Source organism: Pristiophorus japonicus, chromosome 14 (genome assembly GCF_044704955.1).
Source record: "Pristiophorus japonicus isolate sPriJap1 chromosome 14, sPriJap1.hap1, whole genome shotgun sequence".
NCBI classification, from domain to species: domain Eukaryota; kingdom Metazoa; phylum Chordata; class Chondrichthyes; family Pristiophoridae; genus Pristiophorus; species Pristiophorus japonicus.
In genome coordinates, this window is record NC_091990.1 from 39,169,313 (window position 1) to 39,193,753 (window position 24,441).

A 24,441-nucleotide genomic window follows, 5' to 3' on the forward strand; every position below is an offset into this window, starting at 1 on the left:
CGGTGAAGGTTGGTATTGTTGTTGGTGCAGCTGGTGTGCCTGATGCTGCTGGTGTTGGGGCTGATTGTGGTGGAGTTCTGAGGACCAAGGTAAGATAGTTTCAAGGGCACCGATGCTAATGTCACCGATGGCAGGTGAACTCGAGTTAACAGAAGCGATCTGTCAATGGTGAGAGAGGTTGTTCCAGGTGACACTGGATAGAGAGATTGCTCCAACACTTACAACCTGCATAAAGCTCAATCTCTCTTCCAAATGCAGTACACAACAGCTTTTGATCTTGAAAAGTGAACAGCTGTGAGATGGAAGCTTTTATAACACAATTGCAGTTGTCAAGTAAAGAAATGAATTCATGGTCACACAACTCCCGACATCCTTATCTGACATGATCCCTGAGCAACATAAGCCCCATGAACAACCTGGTAAAATGGGAAATTTAGCTCAAAATTCTTTTTAATAGGCTCTTAACAAGGTCATAATGTCCTAAATTGCCTCCTCCACTGCTGCGTGTTGGGTCAATTCAACGTTGGCATCTGGGAAAGTAGTGTGGAGGTGGGTTGACAGCAGGGCCCCGATCTGCTGTCAATCATTTAAAATTTAACAGCTGACCTGCCACCCATTCCGTCCTCTGAGCACCAGCAAAATTGCAGCCTTTGTGTCTCACATACCTGTAATATATAGACCAGTCTCCCAGCTATTAGATTAGCTGATTGCTATGGTTTGCAACTTTATAGAAGTTAGGTCGTTAAAATGGGCTTAGTGGTATCATGTGTGTTGGAATATTTTATCCTCGTCATCGATGTCTGCCCTTGCTGACAGTAGCCTCCAGGGTATGGAAAATGGTCTAAGGCCTCGCCGTGAATTTTGATGACTGGGGGGGCAGTGCTGTGTGGTGGGGTCAGGTTGGTGGAGGACCTTTGTCTTACGAATGGTTAGTGTAAGGCCCATGTTTTCGTATGCTTTGGTGAAGGTGTTGACGATGGCTTGGAGTTCAACCTCGTCTGCATACTGTAGTTCAATGACAGTGTGCCAGCGCAGCCTTCGGTTGCCTGAGGAAGAGAGTGTTTGAAGACCAGGACCTCAAATCTGGCACCAAACTTATGAACTACAGGGCAGTGATGATACCCGCTCTCCTATATGGCTCAGAGACATGGACTATATACAGCAGACATCTCAAAGCGCTGGAGAAGTACCACCAGTGCTGCCTCTGCAAGATCCTGCAAATCCATTGGGAGGATAGGCACACCAACGTCAGTGTTCTCGCCCAGGCCAACATCCCCAGCATCGAAGCACTGACCACACTCGATGGTCCACATGCCCGACACGAGACTCCCAAAGCAAGCGCTCTACTCAGAGCTTCGTCACGGCAAGCGAGCCCCAGATGGGCAGAGGAAACGCTTCAAGGACACGCTCAAAGCCTCCTTGATAAAGTGCAACATGCCCACCAGCACCTGGGAATCCCTGACCCAAGACCGCCCTAAGTGGAGGAAGAGCATCCGGGAGGGCGCTGAGCACCTCGAGTCTCGTCGCCGAGAGCATGTAGAAAACAAGCGCGAACAGTGGAAGGAGCATGCAGCAAACCAGACTCCCCACCCACCCTTTCCTTCAACCACTGTCTGCCCCACCTGTGACAGAGGCTGTAGGTCCCGCATTGGACTCTTCAGCCACCTGAGAACTCGCTTTTAGAGTGGAAGCAAGTCTTCCTCGACCCCAGAGGGACTGCCTATGATGATGATGAGTATTTTATGACAGACTGGAAGAGCTGGGTTACAATATTCACACTTGAACTTCACCCAGTTGGTAAGTTTATAATGATGGCTGAGTGATAAGGCACAGCATGGATTGAAAGTAAGAAGCCTAGTCAACAGAAGGGAGTGAAAATTTGTAGTTGGTAGATCATATTGCAGCATCCCCTACCAGGATGGCATTAGTTTGGGATACAAGATAAACAGCTAATATGACAGTGTTAGTCCAGTGTCCATCTGGGAGCTAAAAACAAATAAGCTGTATGGGTATCTTTTTTAATGAAACTATAGTAGTAAAGAAAATTAAGTGTAACCTTTTATTGTATGTAATGGTGCTTTTGTAAGTCTCAACATTTTTGAAGATGGTGGGAAATAATATTTCAACTAGAAGACAAATGTTAATTGGTTCTATATTACAACTCATTTTTTAAAAGTTCTGTTTCATTTTGGTGGACTCAACGTGACACTTTGCTGAGCGTGAGAAAGATGATGTACCCTTGGTTAAAGCGAAGCCTGTAACCTTGAACATGCGTCAGTCACACTGGTTATTCTCTGGCTTCTCACACTTTGTAGTTTTATCCAAATCCACATCTTTATCTCCTTCCAATCACAAAGCTTTAATCTCAGTTGCAGCTACCTAATTACTGAAATTTCATCTGATTTATGATCACGATGCTGCCTTGCACCACACATGCTGCTCAGGGGTTACATAGTGACAGCTTCACTTACTTACATTTACAATGGACTTTTTAATGTGTGATTCAAGCTCATCAAAGGTAGGTCTGACAGTTCTGGGAATGGGATGTTTTCCCTCTTTGGTCTCAATGGCAGTATAAGGCATTCCCAAGGCAGGTTGCACAGATCAAAGACAGGTTAGAAGCTCCCTCTACGCTGCCCAATAATAAATATTAACCCCAGCTTCAGAAGTGCATCCTCCCACTGTAGCAGGTTGACATTTTAATTTTCAATTCATCTCCACATGAATCAACTATTCTCCCATGATTAAGTTGTAGAATCATTCATTTAGTAGATGTCAACAACTAACATCATCAATTGCTTCACATTAAGAATTTAAAGTCCTATTTTATTCCTATGCACTTTGGTTCAATCGGAGGGATAGCATTGAGAAAATGATAACAGCATCACTTCATAGGCTAGTTAAGCCATACTGGCTAGAAGATCCTAGGTCCCACCTTGGAGAGGGTGCAGAGGAGATTTACTAGAATAGTACCAGGGTTGAGAGACTTCAGTTATGTGAAGAGACTAGAGAAACTGGGATTATTCTCCATAGAGCAGAGTAGGCTATGGGGAGATTTAATAGAGGTGTTGAAAATTATGAGGGGTTTTGATGGAGTAGATAGGGAGAAACTGTTTCCACTGGCAGGAGGGTCGGTAACCAGAGGACACAGATTTAAGATAATTGGCAAAAGAATCAGGAGGAGTGAGGAGAATTTTTTTTTTACACAGCGAGTTGTTACAATCTGGAGTGCACTGCCTGAAAGGGCGGTGGAAGCACATTCAATAGTAACTTTCAAAAGGGAATTGGATATGCACTTGGAAAAGAAACATTTGCAGGGCTGTGGGGAAAGAGCAGGGGCGTAGGACTAATTGGACAGCTCTTTCAAAGAGCCGGCACAGGTGCAATGGGCTGAATGGCCTCCTGTGCCGTAATATTCTATATCCAGTCAGCGTTGAGCCAGCAGATCACAGCAGGGGCAGCACTTGGGGTGCTACAACTAGTCTCCGCACCTCGAGGCTAAGGAGGAGAAAAACACAGCCAGCGGCTCCTGCTCCTGATTACTATTCACAAAGTGTGTGGATATTTGGCAAGAAGAGGATCAGGTTCAGCTGTGACAGTCAACAAGATGATGGCCTTCACTCTCTGGCCTCACATATAATGAATGCCGGCTTGGGCAAGGTACCGGGGGTGGGGTGGGGGCGGTGAGTGGAGTGGGGTGGGGGGGGGGGGGCGGCTTTGGGTGCTGATAATTCCATGCAAGCAAAATCCAGCACCAGTCAAAGATTTCAGAGGAGGAGAAAAGCAGCAAGCACTGATGAGATTAAAAGTCACTTTACATTACAGTGTCATTCTGTTCCCAAGGATGAGGTCCTACCAGATTTTCATTGCATACTGATTGCACCACTAACAGCTTAAACAATGAACTAAAGTTTTGTCTTTAGAAGATGCTGGGGTGGCACAGTGAGCAGCATATTGGAGTCTAACACAATGCGCTAGGACACAAGTTTATACAGTACCTCAACTCCCACTACAGTGAGTCCCCGACAACAAACATGTAACTGAGGAGGCACCATCAGTGCCAGAAACACAGAAGGAAGCAACAACAAACAAACAGGCAGGAGCGGGTCACCACAAGAAGCTACTGCAAAGGACCTAGTATCCCGTACGTAACAGCAGTGATGGGCTCCGGGAGAAGCTCTCTCTAAAAACATAGGAAAAGGCCATCTGGTCCATCAAGTCTATCTCTCTCATGTAGATGGTATAGTACTGATCATGGCACTGGACTAGCGACTCATTGTGAGTCCAAATCCCACCATGTCTGGATGGAAAATTGAATTCAATAAATCCAGTAGCTAGTAGACCAGCAGCAGCAAAAATGACCGTGAAAACTGCCGGATTGTAATAAAAACCCAAATGGTTCATTAACCTCCTTCAGTAAAGGGAAACTTCCATCCCTACCGAGTCTGGTCTACATAGGACTCCAGTCCACATTATGCTGTTGACTGTTAATACCCCCTGTGCAGCAAGAGATGGGCAATAAATACTGATTTGCCAATGTTGCCATAAAAGAACAAATTAAGATTTTAAAAAACAGAAGAAATATGGCTCAGGGACATTATGCACTAGAAAACAATGCCTAATTTATCAAAAAACTTAACTGTTAGGAAAATATATAAAAAGGAAGAATTTGCATTCATATAGTGATTTACAGATCCTCAAGACATCCCAAAGCTTCTAAAGTAGTTGAAATTAGTTGTTGCTACACCGCCGATCTTGGAACAGAACCATCTCAAAGAGCTGTGACTGCATGTTCCTTTTCTTTGTAACCTTAGCTCCGTTTCAATGCCAGTTTAGGATCAGGAACAGATGTAAGAGCAAATCTGACTCATACCTGGCTAAACAGCTAAGTTATGCAATTATGTGCAATACTGAAAAAATACTCCTAGAAAGCAAGGGAGACCTGCAAGTACTCAGAGCATCAAATAGAAGGCCTATAGATAGAGTTGTTATTTTTTGATTTATTAAAAAAAAGCTTATTTAGTCTACAATTATGCACCATTACTTCCCCCAATGTCTCTGCAACTGAGATTGTCCAATTTGAGCTTGTGTTAGATTTTTCTACTGTGGAATCATGTTTGCAAGGGCTTGGATTGAGTCAGCATCTTTCCAGCAAAACATTTGCTATGCAATGGATATGCTGTCTTCAAAGGAAAGCAAAGCAAAAAGTAAGAAAGCAGTGACTCGCGATGTGGTACAGTTCCACAGGAAACCTCCCCATACTTTACCCAAGTCATTCCTCATGAGCATCAACAAGATGTTTTTTTTTTCACTAGGGACCCATGGGTGTCAAATCTGATCTTATTTTACTTGCCCCAACGCCATCCACTTCCAATCGGAGCAAATGAACAATGGCCATGGAATCTACTTGCCCATCAGAGAACCAGTAGGATGCATGTCCCATTGGGTCCACTTCTGGCACTGACCAGCAGGGAATCAGATGGATATGTGTCCTTGGGTTGGAAGCATTTTGTTACTGGCAGGGATGGAACTCTGATGCAACGTCAAAATAGATTTAAAATACACTCAACCGTTATCACACAGATTGAAAGCAGTGACTCGCGATGTGGTACAGTTCTGCAGGAAGCCTTCCCATACTTTACCCAAGTCATTCTTCATTAGCATCAACAAGATTTTGTTTCACTTGGGACCCATGGGAGCCAAATCTGATCTTATTTTACCCCCTGCCCCGCACACACACACACAACATCCACTTCAAAGGCAGATATCTCCAAAATCATAGATATACTCAACCACTCGATTGGATTGTAAACACACTCACACCTAAACCTCAAAGGAGTGCAAATGCTTGGTATTGCCTTCCTTTTGCTCCATCACTGTGGGTTGAACCTGTATCATTTGGGATTTTTAGTACAGCATTGCAGTTATCACCACACTCTTCCGTTAGGTCATTGAGAAACTGGCTGAAAGAAGCCAGTCGTTCAAAACTGCAGGAATACGTATGTGTGCAATAATCATGTGATCATTTTTACATGCACCTCAGCCATACAGCAAAAACTCAAGGCGGAGTAAAATCTTGCAGGGGAAAACCTAGAAGTATTTTAAATTTTAATGCTATCAAAATAAAGCAATGGCGGCAATGTCTGCTTCATGTAAAGACACGGACAGAGAAGAGGCCTTCATGTCATGAGTCTGGACTGGGTTAAAATGCAGGTCCAGAAGTGATTGGGACAGTTTCCTAACCAACTGAACTAGCCGCTGTTTGTACTCACAACGCCTCGATTTCAAAATTCTCATCCTTGTTTACAAATCTCTCCATGGCCTCACCCGCTCCCTTTCTCTGTAATCTCTTTCAGCCTCACAACCCTCCAAGATGACTGCACTTCTCAAATTCTGCCCTCTTGAGCATCCCTGATTATAATTGCTCAACCATCAGTGACTGTGCCTTCAGTTGCCTGGGCCCTAAGCTCTGGAGCTCCCTGCCTCAACCGCTCCACCTCTCTACCTTTCTTTCCTCCTTTAAGGTGCTCCTTAAAACCAAGCTCTTTGACCAAGCTTTTGCTCACCTTCTTATGTGGCTCGGTGTCAAATTTATTTGTTTTGTCTTATAACACTGCTGTGAAGCACCTTGGGACGTTTTACTAAGTTAGAGGCGCTATTTAAATAAAAGTTGTTGTTGTTGAATGCCATGCCTCTCTTATTTCAAAATTTGTGAACTAAATCAAAGCCTTAGGATTATCCTAAAATTGAGTGCTGTAGAAAATATAAATTTGCCAATGATACAACTGTACTTACAAGGTTTATTATTCCTTGTTCTCAAACTCGAAGGCCCTCCTTTAGTTTGTTTGGTTCTGTTTGCTGTCCTGGCATTTTTGTCTCTGCCTTTTTTTACTCATACATCATATCCATCCTCCTAGAGTGACAAGTATGGGAACCAAGACAGAAGAGATTAAACCAACATTACTTTTTCCCTGGCACCTCGCTGAGTAACTATTTAAGTTGAAAGCCTAACAAGTATGTGATGGGTTTTTACCCAGACTAAGAGAGGGAATCAATAAGTCAGCCAGGGTTCCTGTTCCTAATGATTATCCCGTGACCCTTTATGGGTGTGCATATTTAGAGATGTTTGGTTAGGATAACGTTGGGCTTAGGTGTGGTTGCCAGCGACTCATTGTCCAGGCACGGGCCAGCCCACACTGCGATATGTGTGTGCACTCGGTCCTCCATGCAGCTGAGAAGGGCTCCAGTCGTCCTGGTTTACCCTTGCCACTGGATAAAGGCCTAGCTCTGTCAAGCCCGTGTGGTGACTGATGTGCAATGGTCACCACGCGTTAAAAAAATCCCGCACACGGATCTTCCACCCCTCGAGTTCAGGACTGGAATATCGGGTTCTTCACTGAAACATCTGCAAACTCATTCCTTTTGGTGTGGAAGTAAGTCATCCTCGTTTGAGGGAACGCCTCTGATGAAGGTGATTGTCCAGGCTCACCAAAGTGAGATCATCTTCAGCACTTCGGGAGAGGTGGTAATCGGAGGGTAAATGCTTACCCACATTAAGAGAGAGAAATTAGTCTGAGGATCATCTTGGGCTGCTGTCATGCATCGCCTAGCAGCTGGATCAAAATCAGCAGTGACAGAGACGCAGATATAGGGTTCACATCCATGTGCTCAGCCAGAGAATGGCGTGTGCACCTAAGAGCAAAGGTAAAAAAAAAGCAGCATCGAAATTCAGGATACAAAATAAATAATTTGCAATCTGGCCAGCTGACAAGCAGGGACTGATTGTATTTTACTATGCATTGAATGGATTAGTTTGACAGATTATAGTGTAGATTTGAATCTTACAGTTTGAAAAAAAAGTAATGTATGCCATTCAGTTAACATTAGCACCACTATGTGGAGAGTATGCTGTGTAGACTCTTTGCTGTGGGCTTAAGTTGTACAGTACTGAAATACCGGAATACTACACAAATATCAGGAAAGAAGCACTTTAAAAGCTTAGTTGGTGGGTGCAATGTCGAGTGCGGAACAGAACCGTACAGACTAGAAAAAATCTCAGGTTTCAGGCCCAGGTGCAGTGACTGGTATACAGTTAATTTATGCAATTTTCTTCAGAGAAATAAACGTTATGAGTCACTACCCACAACATCATTAAAATTAAGTCCGTTACCTTTCGTAATGCCTGCCGCTGAAATTACGTGGAGAGTTTGATCAAAGTGCCCATTTAGGAGTCATATAATACTTACACGAGTCCATCCACAGGTTCATTTGGACGTGGCCCGTGGGGTGGCCATTCTGCTGCCTTTCTTGCAGCTTTGTCCACGCCCAAGTGACCCTGGAGAAGGAGCACGCCATGCCCAGTGGTACACTTGAGGCCTTCTACAACCGGTGAGCCCTGCAGGACTGGAGTACATAGTCAACGTGGAAAATAGAATGATTATTTAATTTGCTAAGTTTCCATTATTTTTTTATGATTTAGTTTTCTATTAGTTGTGCCCCTTTAAAAGGGGGCAGTTTTGTTTGTTCACACTGGGATAACCCAATATCTCCTTATTGTTCCAATTAAAAGAGGCATACTTACATTGGACCATTGACACAGCTGTGGCTCAGTGGGTAGCACACTTGCTTCTGAGTCAGAAGGTTATGGGTTCAAGTCCTACTCCACGAACTTGAGCACATAAATCAAGGCTGACACTCCAGTGCAGTGCTGAGGGAGCGCTGCACTGTCGAAGGTGCCGCCTTTCGGATGAGATGTTAAACCGAGGCCCTGTCTGCTCTCTCAGGTAAATGTAAAAGATCCCTTGACACTATATAGGAAAGGGGTACTGAGGGAATGATCAGCCATGATCTTATTGAATGGCGGTGCAGGCTCGAATGGCTTACTCCTGTACCTATTTTCTATGTTTCTGCTATTTCAAAGAAGAGCACAGGAGTTATCCCTGGTGTCCTGGCCAACATTTATCCCTCAATCAATATAACAAAAACAGATTATCTGGTCATTATCACATTGCTGTTTGTTGTGTGCAAGTTGGCTGCCACGTTTCCTACATTACAACAGTGACTACACTTCAAAAGTATTTCATTGGCTGTAAAGCGCTTTGAGACGTCCGGTGGTCATGAAAGACGCTATCTAAATCCAAGTTTTCTTTTCGTTCACTGTGACAAGAAAATTGAGTGCACATGAGGTGGCTGGCAAGGGTTGGCAATAGAAAGTGAATAGTAAACAGAAAGTGCTAATTAAAAAGATCACAATAAGTGAGATGCATGTACTAGAGTCCCAGAACATAAACCATTCAGCACTCCAGTGGAAATCTCTTGTGTAGATAATGGAACTACTGCTTCCAAGCCCTCTCCTGCTGCCTATCCTAACTTGCCAGTCATAAAAATACCTCTTCTGAGCCTGAATTGGTTGAAAACTAATTGACATGTTAACAGAAACCTCCCCTCACCTCTGATATTATTACTGTAACTTTATCTTTGTGACTCTGATGCCGAGGAACATCACCAAGACCACCTCACTCCCAGCATTTCATCCGTTTTCAGGTATCACGACAAAACGCTATTATCCATCTAATTTTACAATTGCTCCCAATGGTGAGCTGAAAGCTCTATCTTCACTCTATATTGGAAATTCTAGTTGATGAAGCCAGACTATTTAGTGACAAACACATTAATCAGAGACCTGTTGCAGTTAAATCCTATGACAATGGCTTAAATAGTAATGATAATGCCACTGCTGCTTCTCCGAAGGTTAGTTCTTTAGTATCTCGTGATCGTTCTCACAGTCTTCTCACCAGCACCATTCCATAGTACTTCTCCAAAACCTACCGCTACTCCTGACCTTACAATCGGGGCCCTATTGCCTCTGTATCTAACTAAATTATCGCCACTAATAGTTGAACCGCAAGGCTATCTCTACTTTGCTAGCTCCATTTTTGTCATGTTTCAGAACCAAAATCTTCCAGCCTCTATTGCGTGGGATCTTTTTACCACAGGTCCTGACGATGAACTGAAAAACACTCTGTTCATACTGCAAGGCAGCCATTAGTAGGAGACAGAAAGCTCATTTGGAAACAAGCACATTAATCAGATACCTGCAGCAGTTTTATCCTACAGCACTGTGTCACTGTCAGACAGAAAGCTCATTTGGGAACAGACACATTAATCTGACACCTGGAGCAGTTTCAGCGTACTGTGCTGTGCTGGTGTGGTCATGATGAACAATGAGACGGAATCATGATGAAAATGAGCAACTTGAATAAAGTGCCAGTGCTGCATGTAGTTGTAGTAGTTGTTGTACGAGTGGTGAGAGGCCAGAGGTCCAGGGAGTTAATTCTGACAGTCTTGAAGGACATAGAAGATACAGAATCTCATTATCCTTGCGCTGTGCTTCCCAATGCCCTCTGTTTCTATCAGTGGAACCCTTTTGAAGAGGATGTCACATTTGACTACCTAAAGAATGACTAGAACCCATAACCCAATTCTCTGTTAGTCATCCTGTTGCTGCCAAGATTATGCAGTTGATTCAGGAAATTATACCTCTTGATTTCCAGCCTTACTCTGTAGTAGAGGGTACAGATTTCACAGATTGATTAAAGGATAAGTTACTTTTGTGGACAGGTCTCATTACTTACAACAATCTGCAGAATTCCTCTCTGGCCTCCAAAAGAACACTGTTGTGTTTTTAAGTTTTGAATTATTTTCATTTGCAGGGCTCTCTGGAGGGGCCCTTTAATCCATTTCGCAAAATTTACATCAAGTGGATGTATCACAATGAGGTTAAAATGAAATCAACTTCAACAGGTCCACTCCACAATATGGGGATCTCCATTTGTCAACATCATAGTCACAGTGACTCACCTGCTCATTTCCCTCCACTCTGTCCCTGCAGGGAAGCAGTTGGCCTCTACTTTCTGGTTCTCCTGATAGAGTCTAGCCAAGATTAGAGACACATGTGCAAGTGGTATGACTCTAGATAATTCACATGTTAGATAGGAAGGAAATTGTTGGGGAGAAGATTGTAACAATTTTGGCCAGTTTGATTTTGCAGTGTTTAATGGGGATTAGAAATCCCATAACTGTGGAATAACTGGCTTCATTTATTTGCAAAGCTCAATTTTCATCGAACTCATTGCATTTATGCAGTGCCTTTAACTTGAAAAAACCTCCCAAAGCACTTCAGAGGCGTATGGGAAAGTGGACAATGAAGGAAACACTAGGAAGATGACAGATGAGGTGGAGAGGCCTGAGTATAAGAACATAAGAAATAGGAGCTAGAGTAGGCTATTTAGCCCATTGAGCTTACTCCGCCATTCACCAAGATCATGGCTGATCGTCTGCCTCAACTCCACCTTCCCTCACTATCCCCATAGTTCCCAAAACTGTATCGACCGTTGTTTCGAATATAGTCAATGACTGAGCACCCACAGCTCTCTGGGGTGGAGAATTCCAAAGATTCACAACCCTTTGATTGAAGACATTTCTCTAATCTCATCCTAAGTGGCCAACCCTTTATTCTGAGACTGTAACCCCGTGTTCTAGATTCCCCAGCCAGGGGAAACATTTTCTCAACGTTAACCCTGTCAAGCCTCTTAAGAATTTTATATATTTCAACTAGATCACCTCTCATTCTTCTAAACTCTAGGGAATATAGGCCTAGTCTACACAATCTCTCCTCATAGAACAAGCCCCTCATCCCAGGACCAGTCTAGTGCACCTTCATTGTACTCCCTCAAAGGCAAGTATGTCTTTCCTTGGGTAAGGAGTACACAATACTCCAGGTGTGGCTTTACCAATGCCCTGTATAATTGTAGTAAGACTTCTTTATGCTTATACTCTAATCTCTTTGAAACAAAAGCTAACATACCATTTGCTTTCTTAATTGCTTGCTGTACCTGCATGTTAACGTTCTGTGATTCATGTACATGGACACCCAGGTTCCTCTGAATGCAAACATTTCCAGTCTCTCACCATTCAAAACATATCCTGATTTTTTGTTTTTCCTATCAAAGTGGATAATTTCACACTTCCACACATTGTATTCCATTTGCCATGTCCTTGCCCACTCAGTCAACCTGTCTATATCGCTCTGCAGCCTCTTTGCATCCTCCTCACAGCTTACTTTCCCACCTAACTTTGTATCATCAGTAAACTTGGATACGTTACACTCAGTCCCTTCATCTAAGTCATTAAGATTGTAATCGGGGCCCAGGAACATAAGAACATAAGATACAGCCTGCCAACCCGAAAAAGTCCAGTTTATTTCTACTCTCCGTTTTCTGTCCATTAACCAATCCTCAATCCACGTTAATATATTACCACCAATCCCATGAGTTCTAATTTTGTGTACTAACCTCTTGTGTGGCACCTTATCGAATGCTTTTTGAAAATCCAAATACATTACATCTATAGGGAGCAACATTCTCAGTGTGGGGCCTAGGTGGTGGAAAGCAGAGCTGCAAATGGTGGAGCAAAGGGAGGGGAGATGTACAAAAGGCCAAAGCCAGATGAACAGAGAGTTTGGGGCAGAGTATTGTAGGAAGTTACAAAGATATGGGGGAGGGATTCAAACACCAGGGTAAAAATTTTAAATTTGAGGCATTGGGAGACCGGAAACCAACGTGTGTCAGTGAGAACATGAGTGGTGGGTAAGCGGGACTGGGTGTGAGAGAGGACAAGGATAGCAGAGATCTGGATGAACTTAAATTTACAAAGGGTGAAGGATGGGAGGCCAGCAGTGGAATAGTTGAATTTGGCGTGACAAAGGCACGAATGAGGAATTTAGTAACAGAGGGACAGAGGTAAGGGCGGAGGCAGGCAACGTTATGGAGGTGGGAGTAGGTGATCTTTATGTTGGATACAATATGGGGTTAGAAACTCAACTCTGGATTGAACAGGGTGCCAAAGTTGCAAACAATCTAATTTGGCTTGGATCAGTGGTCAGAGAGGGGGATGGAAGTATGTTGCTCCAAGCAGGTGTACCTGGTTAACTGAAAAACTCAGCTTTCATTGGCTTATTAATTAACTTAATCATTACAAGCATTATTACAACTATTACACAAATCATTAGACTTATCTTATTTTTTAGAAATGGAACTGAATATCAGGTACTGTGTATAACGGGCGGCCAATCCGATACCACACATTGTGCGTCGCTGCCTGACCTGACTTTCTAGGCCCTGGTTTTGTTACTATCTTATTGTAGCAATCCAGTATACTTTGGATTTTAAACAGCACTCATCTTTTTTTCTTGAAAACATAATTCTTATTCCTTACCCAATTTCACACCTGGTCCCAAACATACCCATACTTAGTCAAGCTGATTTTGTGAATTATACTACAATAAATTGCATTCTGCAATGAATATCTGATAAAATGCTACGTGAGAATGTGTTTTGTAAATTCTTGGCCAGCTTGTGGTAACATGATGGAATAAGCTATTGTCAAATGGAAAAATAAATATTTCCCTAGCAGCCATATTGTCAAATATTGGTCCTTAATTGACTCCTGCAGCCAGTCAGGACATTATTATTGCTTGATCTTGTCCTATCATTGCTAGCTAGGTTGAACCTACATGCTTTTCTGGGCACAACTTTGGCTCCAAGCACTCACCAATTTGGATGGAATTGTTTGCTTAGGTGAATCTCAGTCTATCTTCGAGGTAGTTCTGCCCATTCCAATGGTCTGCTTCTGACCGCAGCCAGTTTTCTGGGGTCAGGCTAACTGCCATATTTTAGTTGAGCTTCAGCTGGGTGGAGGATCGCTGTGAAAGGCTATGGATGCCTGAAGGAAAATTCAAATTTATCTTCGAAAAATTAAATTTTGTAGGGCTGCAGTGTTGAATCGATCATACCTTGGAGCCTTTAAAATATAAATACCCCCCGGCACATGCCGTAGCAACACTGGATGCCAAGAACTTGGTAGCATTCCTAGCAACCAGCGTTGCTAGCGCCCAAATGATAGAATATTCTTGGGTGATGTACTGTCGTTTTCATATCCTTTGAATGCACTGATCTGATTTGGACAGGCTTTTTCTGCATCCCTGTCACTTCCAGGGAAAAACCTTGGATCAGGACAGTTGATCGTGTGGCCGTGAAGAATTTCTCACCTCCTTACTGGGTAACTCCAGTGGAAAATCCTGGCTATTATTTTGTCCATTGACCAGTGAAGCAAATGGTGCTGAAATGATTTATCTCATCAACATTGCAACAGAAGATTTTTCTTTTGATTTTAATTGTGAACATGCTTTCTATTTGTTTTTTATTGATGGTTCTTCCTACTTGAGTTTTGTCATTGAAGTTTGTTATCATTAGTGACTACCATTATGACCACCAGCTTTTCCCATGCTATTATATATCATGTGACAGAACAAGCTTTTTTACAATATATGGGCTTCTCATATGAAGGAAAAGAAGTTATACTTTTTTTTAAAAGTACATATAAATAGATATTTCATATTCAATATGTATATATTTATTATTACATATATTCACAGCATATATATCCAGTGTCATATATTTGAATTCGCTATTCTATATGTATATATTAATTATCCTATATTATTTGTATTTGTTCCCAGGATGTGGGAGATATTGGTAAGCCAAGATGGTGTGTGACTTGAAGGGGTACTTAGATGGTGTTCCCAAGATCTTGCTGCTCATGGCCTTGAGGATCGAGGTTCTCGGGCGGAGAGGTGCTGTTGAATTCAGATCGGCAAACTGCTGCGTGCATTCTGTAGACAGTATGAACTGTTACCGCATTATCCTGACCTGAGTCTTGTAGACGGTAGAGATAGCCCACTCAATGCAGGGGACCCAGCCTCTGCACTGCTCTTGTAACCATGTTGTTGATGTAGCTGGTCCAGCGAAGCTTCTGGTCAATGCTGACTCCCAGGATATTAGTGGCAGAGGATTCTGTAATGCTGGTATCACTGATGCTCAGAGGAAGGTGGCTGGGTCTTTACTTCTTGGAGATGGTCATTACCTGGCACTAATGTTACGTGTACTTATTGGCACAAATTATTACCTGTTGTTTGTCACCTTAAGCTTGAATGTTTTCCAGGTTCTGCTGTAGTTTGATATTGGTTACTTCATTATCAAAGGACTTATGAATGGAGCTGAATACTGTAGAGTTGTCAGTGAAAAGCTCCCCTGCCTGACCTTATTATGGAGGGAAGGTCATTGATGAAGTAACTGAAGATGGTTGGTCCGAGGACACTGCCCTGTGGAACTCCAGCAATGGCAACCTGGGCTGTGTGATGATTGGCCTTCAGCAACTACAGCCAGCTTTCTTTGTATCGGCCAGGACTCCAGCCACTGATCCCCATTGACCTCAGGTTTACGAAGCGCTCTTGGTGCCATATTCAGTGAAATGCTGCCTCAATCTTGAAGGCAATTACTCTCTCCTCTCCTATTACATTCAGCTCTTATGTCTATGCTCAAATCAAGACCGTGATAAGGTCCAGTGTCAAAGGGTTCTAGTGGAGTCTGAACTAATTATTGGTGAGCATATTATTGGTAAGTATAATTTTTTGGCATTATTAATTACTTTGCTGATGATTGGGCAGTAATTAGCTGGGTTGGATTTGTCCTGCTTTTTATGAATAGGATATGTTTCCTGTTATCGGATGGATGACTGTGTCATTGCATTACTGGAATAGCTTGGCTGTAAGAGGATGGCTATTTCTGATACACCGATCTTCAGCCAGGGTGTTGTCAGAGCTCATAGCCTTAGCTGTGTCCTATGCATTCAGCTGCTTCTTAATGTCACGTGGAGAGAACTGAATTGGTTGGATACTAGCAGCTATGAAGGTGTGGACCTCAAGGCAAGAGCAAGTGGGATTGTGTACTCACCAGTTTTAGATGAAGATGCTTGCTGAAACTTCAGTCTTGTCTCTTGCACTCACAAGCACTCGTTGTTGAGGATGCGGATGTTCATGGAGCCTCTTCTGCCTGTTAGTTGTCTGACTATCCATTGCCATTCTTCTCTAACTGTGGTCGGACTACAGAGCTCTGCTCTGATCCATTAGTTGTGGGACCACTTGGCTCTATCTATAGCCTGCTGCTTGTGGTGTTTAACGTGGAGATAGTCCTTCGACGTAGTTTCCTTCAGTTGGTGCCGCATTCGAAGATATGCCTGGAATCATCAGGGATACTCATATTTGTAATTTTCAAATATTACTTTTCAGGTTTCTAGGTTTCTCCTGCCCTCTCCTGAAGAAGTTTAACCGGTACCGGCATCCTCCAGTTCTTTGCTGAAGTGGCCATTCCTCCACACAGGCATATTTTCTAGCAGGGGATAGCAACGAGGAGGGGAAACCCCCAGATCTTCCCCATACCTAACTTAGAGGAGCTGTGGGCAACTATAGTGCCCCACCTGCTGCCCTGCTTGCGATCAGCTAATGCAGCACAGACTAGGATTGCCCCGGAATCTCCAAAAATCGCAGAGTAATCTCCAGGACACTGCTGGGAGCAATCCCAAATGAAAAATCACTGGAGCATTAAAAAAGAATTGTGTGTTTTTTTTTCATTTTCTTGAAGCACTTTTGTTTATCAGTTCTAAAAATATTGGTGATTAGGGGAAGAAATGGCTGTTTGACTGACATCATCGAATCAGGTAATGTGAGTGTTCGCTTTCCAATGGGTGTGGGAAAGTGGTGCGCTGTGAGGATCAACGTGTTGGGCGACCAATGGTGAAGGCGGGAGTTCATGTGATGAAACCTCCAGGAATATATCCAATCAGAGTCGGCAGAGACTGGGGTCTGAACCTGGGACCCTTTGGTCAGTATGGCTCAGTATGTTGGGCACTGAATCGATCCACTGCCACTAATCTAAAAATATGATCAACTGTTTTTGTACGTTTAACTATTTATATATTTTCTATAACTGACTCTCTGGGGATTAAGTGGCCCTGCAAATTTAATATTTGTTAACTTGCCAACTGCCTCTGGAGAGAAGTGAAGGAAATTTCATATGGCATAATAGAGGCTATTGAATTGAATAATATCAACAAAACTGGTTTAAAAATCAATAAAATGAATTACAGGGTATATCCTGTCAGCCTTTGCTCAGTTGGTAGCACTCTTGCCTCTGAACCAGAAGGCTATGGGTCCAAGCCCTCCTGCAGAAACTTGCACTTCCAGACTGGCAGTTCAGTGCAGTACTGAGGGAGTGCTGTACTGTTGGAGGTGCTGGGGCCATAATTCAGGTTTGCCAGAAAGCTGGCACACCTACCTTTTTTTAGATGTTTTTACCATCGGGTCCGATGAGGGCTCTCGATCGATTTTCTTCTCTTTGCCCATTTTTTTCGGATCGAACTGGAAGCCGGTCATAATGGGGGTGGAAGTGCGGCAGTAAGTGCTGGTGAGAGGCAGAAGTGGGGGTGGGGCTGAATCTCTGCTGCTGTCACTCACTGGCGGAACGGTGGTGATGTCACTGCGCGTGTGCGTCACCACGTCTCTCCCCTCATTTAAAGGGAAGAGAAGCAGCGATGTTTTAGGTTCAGTCACTGGGCCACCAGAGAGGGTTTCGGCCGGGCCAGCGGCCTGGCACTGAAGAGGGGGTGCCAGGCTGCCTGTTGGTGGCCCGGCCGAACCCAGGGCCATAATTGTCCGGCCGATCGGAAAGTCGGCTGGCAAAAATAAAAACATGGCGGCTGCGGGAATGCGCCCTCCCCTTGAAGGGCCGCTGCGATGCCGTGCCGCACACACACAAAACAAGGTGCACCGACAGAAAAAGCTGTCGGGGGCACCGCGCGGCGGCTCGTGGATTTGTTGAGGTAAATTCCACGTGGAGCGGGATGGAGGTGCGGGAGATTGACGGTGTGCGCTTTGTTGACGCGCTTCGGGCAGTCGGCAGAAGCAGGGCGGACGTGGGGACCACCTGAAAAACCCCCGAGCTGAATTTGGATCGTGGCGGCCAATGGACTGCAATACTGCAGCCACTCGATTCCGCCGCATGGCCACCACAAAACAGCGATAACGGGCCTTATCCGGACCCTGAATTTCGGCCCCGCCATCTTTTGGATGAGACATCAAACCAAGGCCACATCTGTCCTCTCAGGTGGATACAAAAGAGCCAGTGGCATCTTATCCCTCAACCAACACCAGTAAATAGATTATTTGCTCATTTATCTCATTCCTGTTTTTGGGACATTGCTGTGCACAAATTAACTGCCGCATTTCCCTACATTACAAAAATGACTACACTTCAAAAGAACTTAATTGGCTATGAAGCATTTTGAGATATCCTGAGGTTGTTTACTGAGAGATGTAAGTGCAAGTTTTTCTTTATATCCTTAAGCATAAAGTATAGTATGGAAAAACACGGATTAATCAAGAACGGTCAGCGTGGATTTGTTAAGGGAAGGTCGTGTCTGACTAACTTGATTGAATTTTTTGAGGAGGTAACAAGCAGGGTCGATGAGGATAGTGCATACGATGGATTTTAGAAAGACTTTTGATAAGGTCCCACATGGCAGACTGGTCACAAAAGTAAAAGCCCATGGGATCCAGGGCAAAGTGGCAAGTTGGATCCAAAATTGGCTCAAAGGCAGGAAGCAGAGGGTAATGGTTGATGGGTGTTTTTGTTACTGGAAGGCTGTTTTCAGTGGGGTTCTGCAGGGCTCAGTACTGGGTCCCTTGTTTTTTGTGGTATACATCAATGATCTAGACCTGTAAGTACCTTCAGCAGGTCAGGGCCTTCAAAGGATCATGCCACTTCAAGGTACAGCTCGTGCTGGAGAGCGACAGCTGTGAAGAGGGCGACTGGATTGGACATCACCAAAGTCCAGAGTGCTGATTGGAGTGTGGGCAGGTACAGCAGGAGCAGCGAGGTTGGGGCGCAGGAGCGGCAAATGATCGTGGAGCGACGTGATCGGGGCCCAGGAGAGGCGTGAGTTCGGGGCTTAGGAGAGGCGAGGGCCCAGGGGCAGATATGTGTGCGCACTAGATCTGTGCAGCAGAGCTGGTCTCCAGTCATCTTGGTTAATCCTTGCCACTTGACCAAGACCTAGCTCTGTCAAGCCTGTGTGGTGGCTGGTGTGCAACGGTCACCACACATTAAAAAAATCCACGCACAGGCATCTTCCACCCTTCAACATGTAGTTCGGGACCTGCAATATTAGGGGTCCATTGAAAGATCTGTGAACGCATCCTCAATACGAGGGACCGCCTATGATGACATGAGACTTGAATATAGGGGGTATGATTAAGAAGTTTGCAGATGATACTAAAACTGGTTGTGTGGTTGATAATGAAGAAGAAAGCTGTAGACTGCAGGAAGATATCAATCAACTGGTCAGGTAGGCGGAACAGTGACAAATGGAATTCAATTCGGAGAAGTGTGAGGTAATGCATTTGGGGAGGGCTGACAAGGAAAGGGAATACACATTAAATGGTAGGACACTGAGGAATGTAGAGGAACAAAGGGACCTTGGAGTGCAGATCCACAGATCCCTGAAGGTAACAGGCAAGGTAGGTAAGGTGGTTAAGAAAGCATACGGAATACTTGCCTTTATTAGCTGAGGTATAGAATACAAGAGCAGGGGGATTATGCTTGAACTCTATAAATCACTAGTTAGGCTACAGCTAGAGTACTGCATGCAGTTCTGGTCAACGTATTACAGGAAGGGATGTGAATGCACTGGAGAGGAGATTTAAGAGGATGTTGCCAAGAGTGGAGAATCTTAACTATGAGGACAGATTGGATAGCCTGGGCTTGTTTTCCTTGGAACAGAGGAGGCTGAGGGGAGACCTCATTGAGGTGTATAAAATTATGAGGGATCTAGATATAGTGAATAGAAAGGACCTATTTCCCTTAGCAGAGAGGTCAATAACCAGAGGGCATAAATTTAAAGTAATTAGTAGAGGTTTAGAGGGGATTAGAGGGGAAATTTCTTCACACAGAGGGTTGTGGGGGTCTGGAACTCATTGCCTGAACGGGTGGTAGAAACAGAAACCCTCACCACATTTAAAAAGTACTTGGATGTGCACTTGAAGTGTCGTAGCCTACAGGGTTACGGACCTAGAGCTGGAAAGTGGGATTAGGCTGGATAGCCTCTTGTTGGCCTGTATGGACACTACGTGCTGTAAATTTCTATGATTCAGTTTAAAACACTTGGGGCGAAGATCTTCACAATAAATGTTTGGTATAATCTGCCAGGGTGGATATTAGAGGAAAAATTATTAAATACATGTCAAACATGTGCTATAACAGGAGAGTTGGGGTACGGGAGCAGTGATGACTTACATAAATTGCTGACTAGGCACAGGTATGGCTACAGCGACAATATTTTAGCCACAGATAGGGAGAGGCGAGGCCACGGAGGAATTTGAAACAAGGATGAAAATGTTAAAATCGAGCCGTTGCTCAACCGGAAGCCAATTTAGGTCAATGAGCATCGGGGTGATGGGAGAACGGGACTTGGTGCGAGTTAGGACACAGGCAGCAGTGTTTTTGACGAGCTCAAGTTTATGGAGGTGGAAGATGGGAGACCGGCAAGGAGTGTAATGAAATAGTTAAGTCTAGAGGCAACAAAGGCATGGATGAGGATTTCGGTAGCAGATGAGCTGAGGTAAGGGTGGAGACGGGCGATTTACGGATGTATGGATCACACAAAAAGTACACATGCATACGCTGATTGAATATGACTAATGAGGTCACATACCCCAAAACGGTGTCTATTACTCATTTTTTATTTACTATTAATACAATTAACCACATCTGGATTCCCAATTAACCACATGTGGCTATTGTATTGGGCAATACTGCACTAGCAGGATGGACTGTGGTTGGCTGAATAACCTTTCCTTGTCCTTGACTTTTTGGTTAGTGCCCTCCTGGTCAACCTTCCATCCTCCATAGACTTCAGCTCAGCCAGAACTCTGCTGCCTCTATCTTATTCCTGTCCCACTCTCCCTTACCCTCAACGGCTATCTGGCCCACCTGTGACAGGGACTGTGGCTCTCATATTGGACTGTTCAGCCACCTAAGGACTCATTTTAAGAGTGGAAGTAAGTCTTCCTCGATTCCAAGGGACTGCCTATGATGATGATAATCCCTCACCAAATCCCAATCAGCCATCACTCCTATTCTCACTGACCTTCACTACTTGCCAGTCCCCCTACGCCTTAAATTTAAAATTCTCATGTGTTTAAATCCCTTCATGGTATCGCCCCTCTCTCTCCCTGTAATGTCCTCTAGCCCTAAAATCAGTCCCCTCGAACTCTGCATCCCTTTGACTGAGGCCTCTTGTGCATTCTCCTCTCCCCTTCACCCCACCAGTAATGGTCATGCTTTCAGCTGCCTCGGGCCCACACTCTGGAATTACTTGTTAGACCACAGAACCTCCCTCTCTTCCTTTAAGATGTTTCTTAAAACCCACCTACCTGACCAAACTTTTGGTCAACCCTACATTATCCCCTCTCTGCTCTGTGCCCAATTGATTTTCTAATACCTCTGTTAAGCCCCTTGCGACATCTATCTACATTAAAGGTGCTATATCAATGCAGTTTGTTGCTATTGAATGTTTTTATGCTAATATGTTAAGTTGCAATGGCTTTTTATTTGTAAGCTGTGGGGATTTCCTCATGCTTCCCCAATCTATGTAATTATGACAGGATAGAAAATGTTTGTACCACAATCTGAAACGTGCAAAAATACTTGCTTCGTTCTGTTTTCGTTTTCATTGGAAAATAAGTATTTTTAAGGAATTTTAAATTACACACCAATTAATCTTGTTTTCAGATCAATGTCTTTGGCAATTAATTATTGGCTAATTATCAGAATAATCATTAGAACTTTAATTGCTATGTGTCAGGAAATTCTAAGGCACCATGGGAGGAAGTATGGGCTGAACAGTGATCAATTGAGCGTGAAGCCCTTGTTATTGATCACCTTTAACCTGTGCCTAAACTAATGGCAAAACCACCATTTAAACAATCTAATCTGTCCCTAGGCACAGAGCACATCAATCGCAGGAGAATCACATAAATCATTACGGGTTGCATTACATTTCCCAGTAGGCCAATAGCTGATTAGACTGCTGTCCAGAGTCCCTTGCCACCACTGTCTGCAAAGGTCACAGAGGAGAGCAAAACCTTAACTCATAGCTGACGTGTACCCTGTGGCATGTCACACACCAAGGGATCGGAGACAATGTCCTCATTCACGAGGTCCATATCTGCTGGAACTTCACTTTAAAATCAATGCCCTTTTTGCTGCCCAGTAAAAATCTTTGCAAATTACAATTTAAACTGTCAGCGAGTCACCTGACAAGAGCAGGCGCTCTAAGCAGTAAAGGTTTATACACATAGCAGATGCCATTGTAAATTATTACTCTGAGGAAATATTACCAGGATGACTGGTTTATTTTTTTATTTGTATAATGTACTAGAAGATTTAATACGGTTTGAGAAACCCACACCAATACACTGTATCAACACTCTTGGTTCGGTTGGGTGTAAATGTTCCTTAAGTCATTTACTGTAGCTGAAGCTCCTCAGCAAGTCTCTGCCACTTTTAGTAACTAATCAGGAAAGCGGTCAGGAGCTGTACAGGAAAACCTTGTTGATTACCACCTTATTTTGCAAAACGATTAAGACAACTGAAAAAGGACGTTACTGCCACCCTTTCATGGGTTTGAATCCTGCCCAGTCCGATAGAATGACAGTCTCTCCTGTCTGCTGCTGGTAGCTTCCTTCATGTAACAAGATTGGACAGTCTCTACCCCAATTCCTGGAGGGAACATGCCCACAGCACAAAACTGCCCCTAATTTACCCGTAATTGACAGTTCCTTTCAAGGGGAGGAGGTGCTGGGCACAAGGCTGGCCAGGGAGAAATACCACAATTGTGCAGTAAAGGGTGCTTTGCTGAAACTTGGATTGTGTCATATTCTTCAGGCTGAATGAAGAGAGATTCATGGAGTAATTCTGTGAGGTAACGCTCATGCGGTGAAGCATTGGTCGACCAGAAAGAAAGAAAGAAGACTATGATTTATATAGCGCCTTTCATGACCACCGGACGTCTCAAAGCGCTTTATAGCCAATGAAGTACTTTTTGAAGTGTAGTCACTGTTGTAATGTAGGAAACGCGGCAGCCAACTTGCACACAAGCAAACTCCCACAAACAGCAATGTGATAATGAGCAGATAATCTGTTTTGTGATGTTGATTGAAGAATAAATATTGACCCCAGGGATAACTTCCCTGATCTTCTTCGAAACAGTACCATGGAATCTTTTACGTCCACCTGAGAGAGCAGTTTAACGTCTCATCTGAAAGACGGCACATCCGACAGTGCAGCACTCCCTCACCACAGCATTGGAGTGTCAGCCTAGATTTTTCTGCTCAGGTCTCTGGAGCGGGACTTGAACCCACAACCTTCTGACTCAGAGGTGAGGGTGCCACTCACTGAGCCACAACTGACACTGCGAAGGTTATTTTTGAGCAATCAGAGAACTGGCTACCATTTAGTGAGGCTCTACACCTTGCAAAGTGACCCTTTTACTCTGCAGCTGACCTGGGAGTGCTTGATGGTTCCTGACACTGGGTGCCCATTTCCCAGCATTAAGATCCTCAATGTGATGAGTGCAAAAATTCATTGAAAAATAAAACAAAACCTTTAAAATGACAGCCTGCATGATAAAGCTTTGGCAGAGCTTAGACAGCATGAGTATTACTTTACTGTCCAGTCTGCTCACAGGCCAGAAATGAATGTTTTACATCCCGCCTCTCCCCCCCCCACCCCCGCCATTTATTAATTATTTTCTCCCCATTCTGCACCTCAGCAGATGGGCCTATTCCAGCCCACAAAACGCAGAGAAGAATAATGCAGATAGTGACCGTGAAGAGGTCCATTGCTATGAGTGTTCCTCTCTCCCAACTGAAGAAGGGCAGTGAGATGGTAGGAAGGTAGAAAGGCATATGGGAGGTTTGGTGGGGAGGGGGGAAAGAGGTGTAGACAATTCATAAAATAAGATTTCTTGCACATAGAATAATACAGCACAGAAGGAGGCCATTCCGACCATTGTGTCTGTAAAATAAAGCCAATTTAAAATGGCTTTTGTATTATTTTAAAGTGTCTATCATAAATTGAATTATAAACACAGTTGTCTTTATTTTGCCGCTTTATTATTGCTGCAGACAAACAAGACTTCAACGGCTATGTACGGCAAACAAATCAGTCAATTTGCTGTTTGTGCTGTTGTGAACCTGAGCAAATCTCCTGTGATGAGCCAGCTTATTCCACGTACAATATCAGTGAAAACACAAAGACAGCATATGGGCTTGTCACCGCCTACAAGTCAAGACTCAAGTCCCCATCTCCATAATGAGGACACTAACATATTCAGCCAGCCAGCCAGTGCTTGTATTTGCATAGATAAAATGATTTGTCCTGCCAGTCTTTTCTCCAGTGGCTCTGGCATCTCACTCTGCACAAAGAG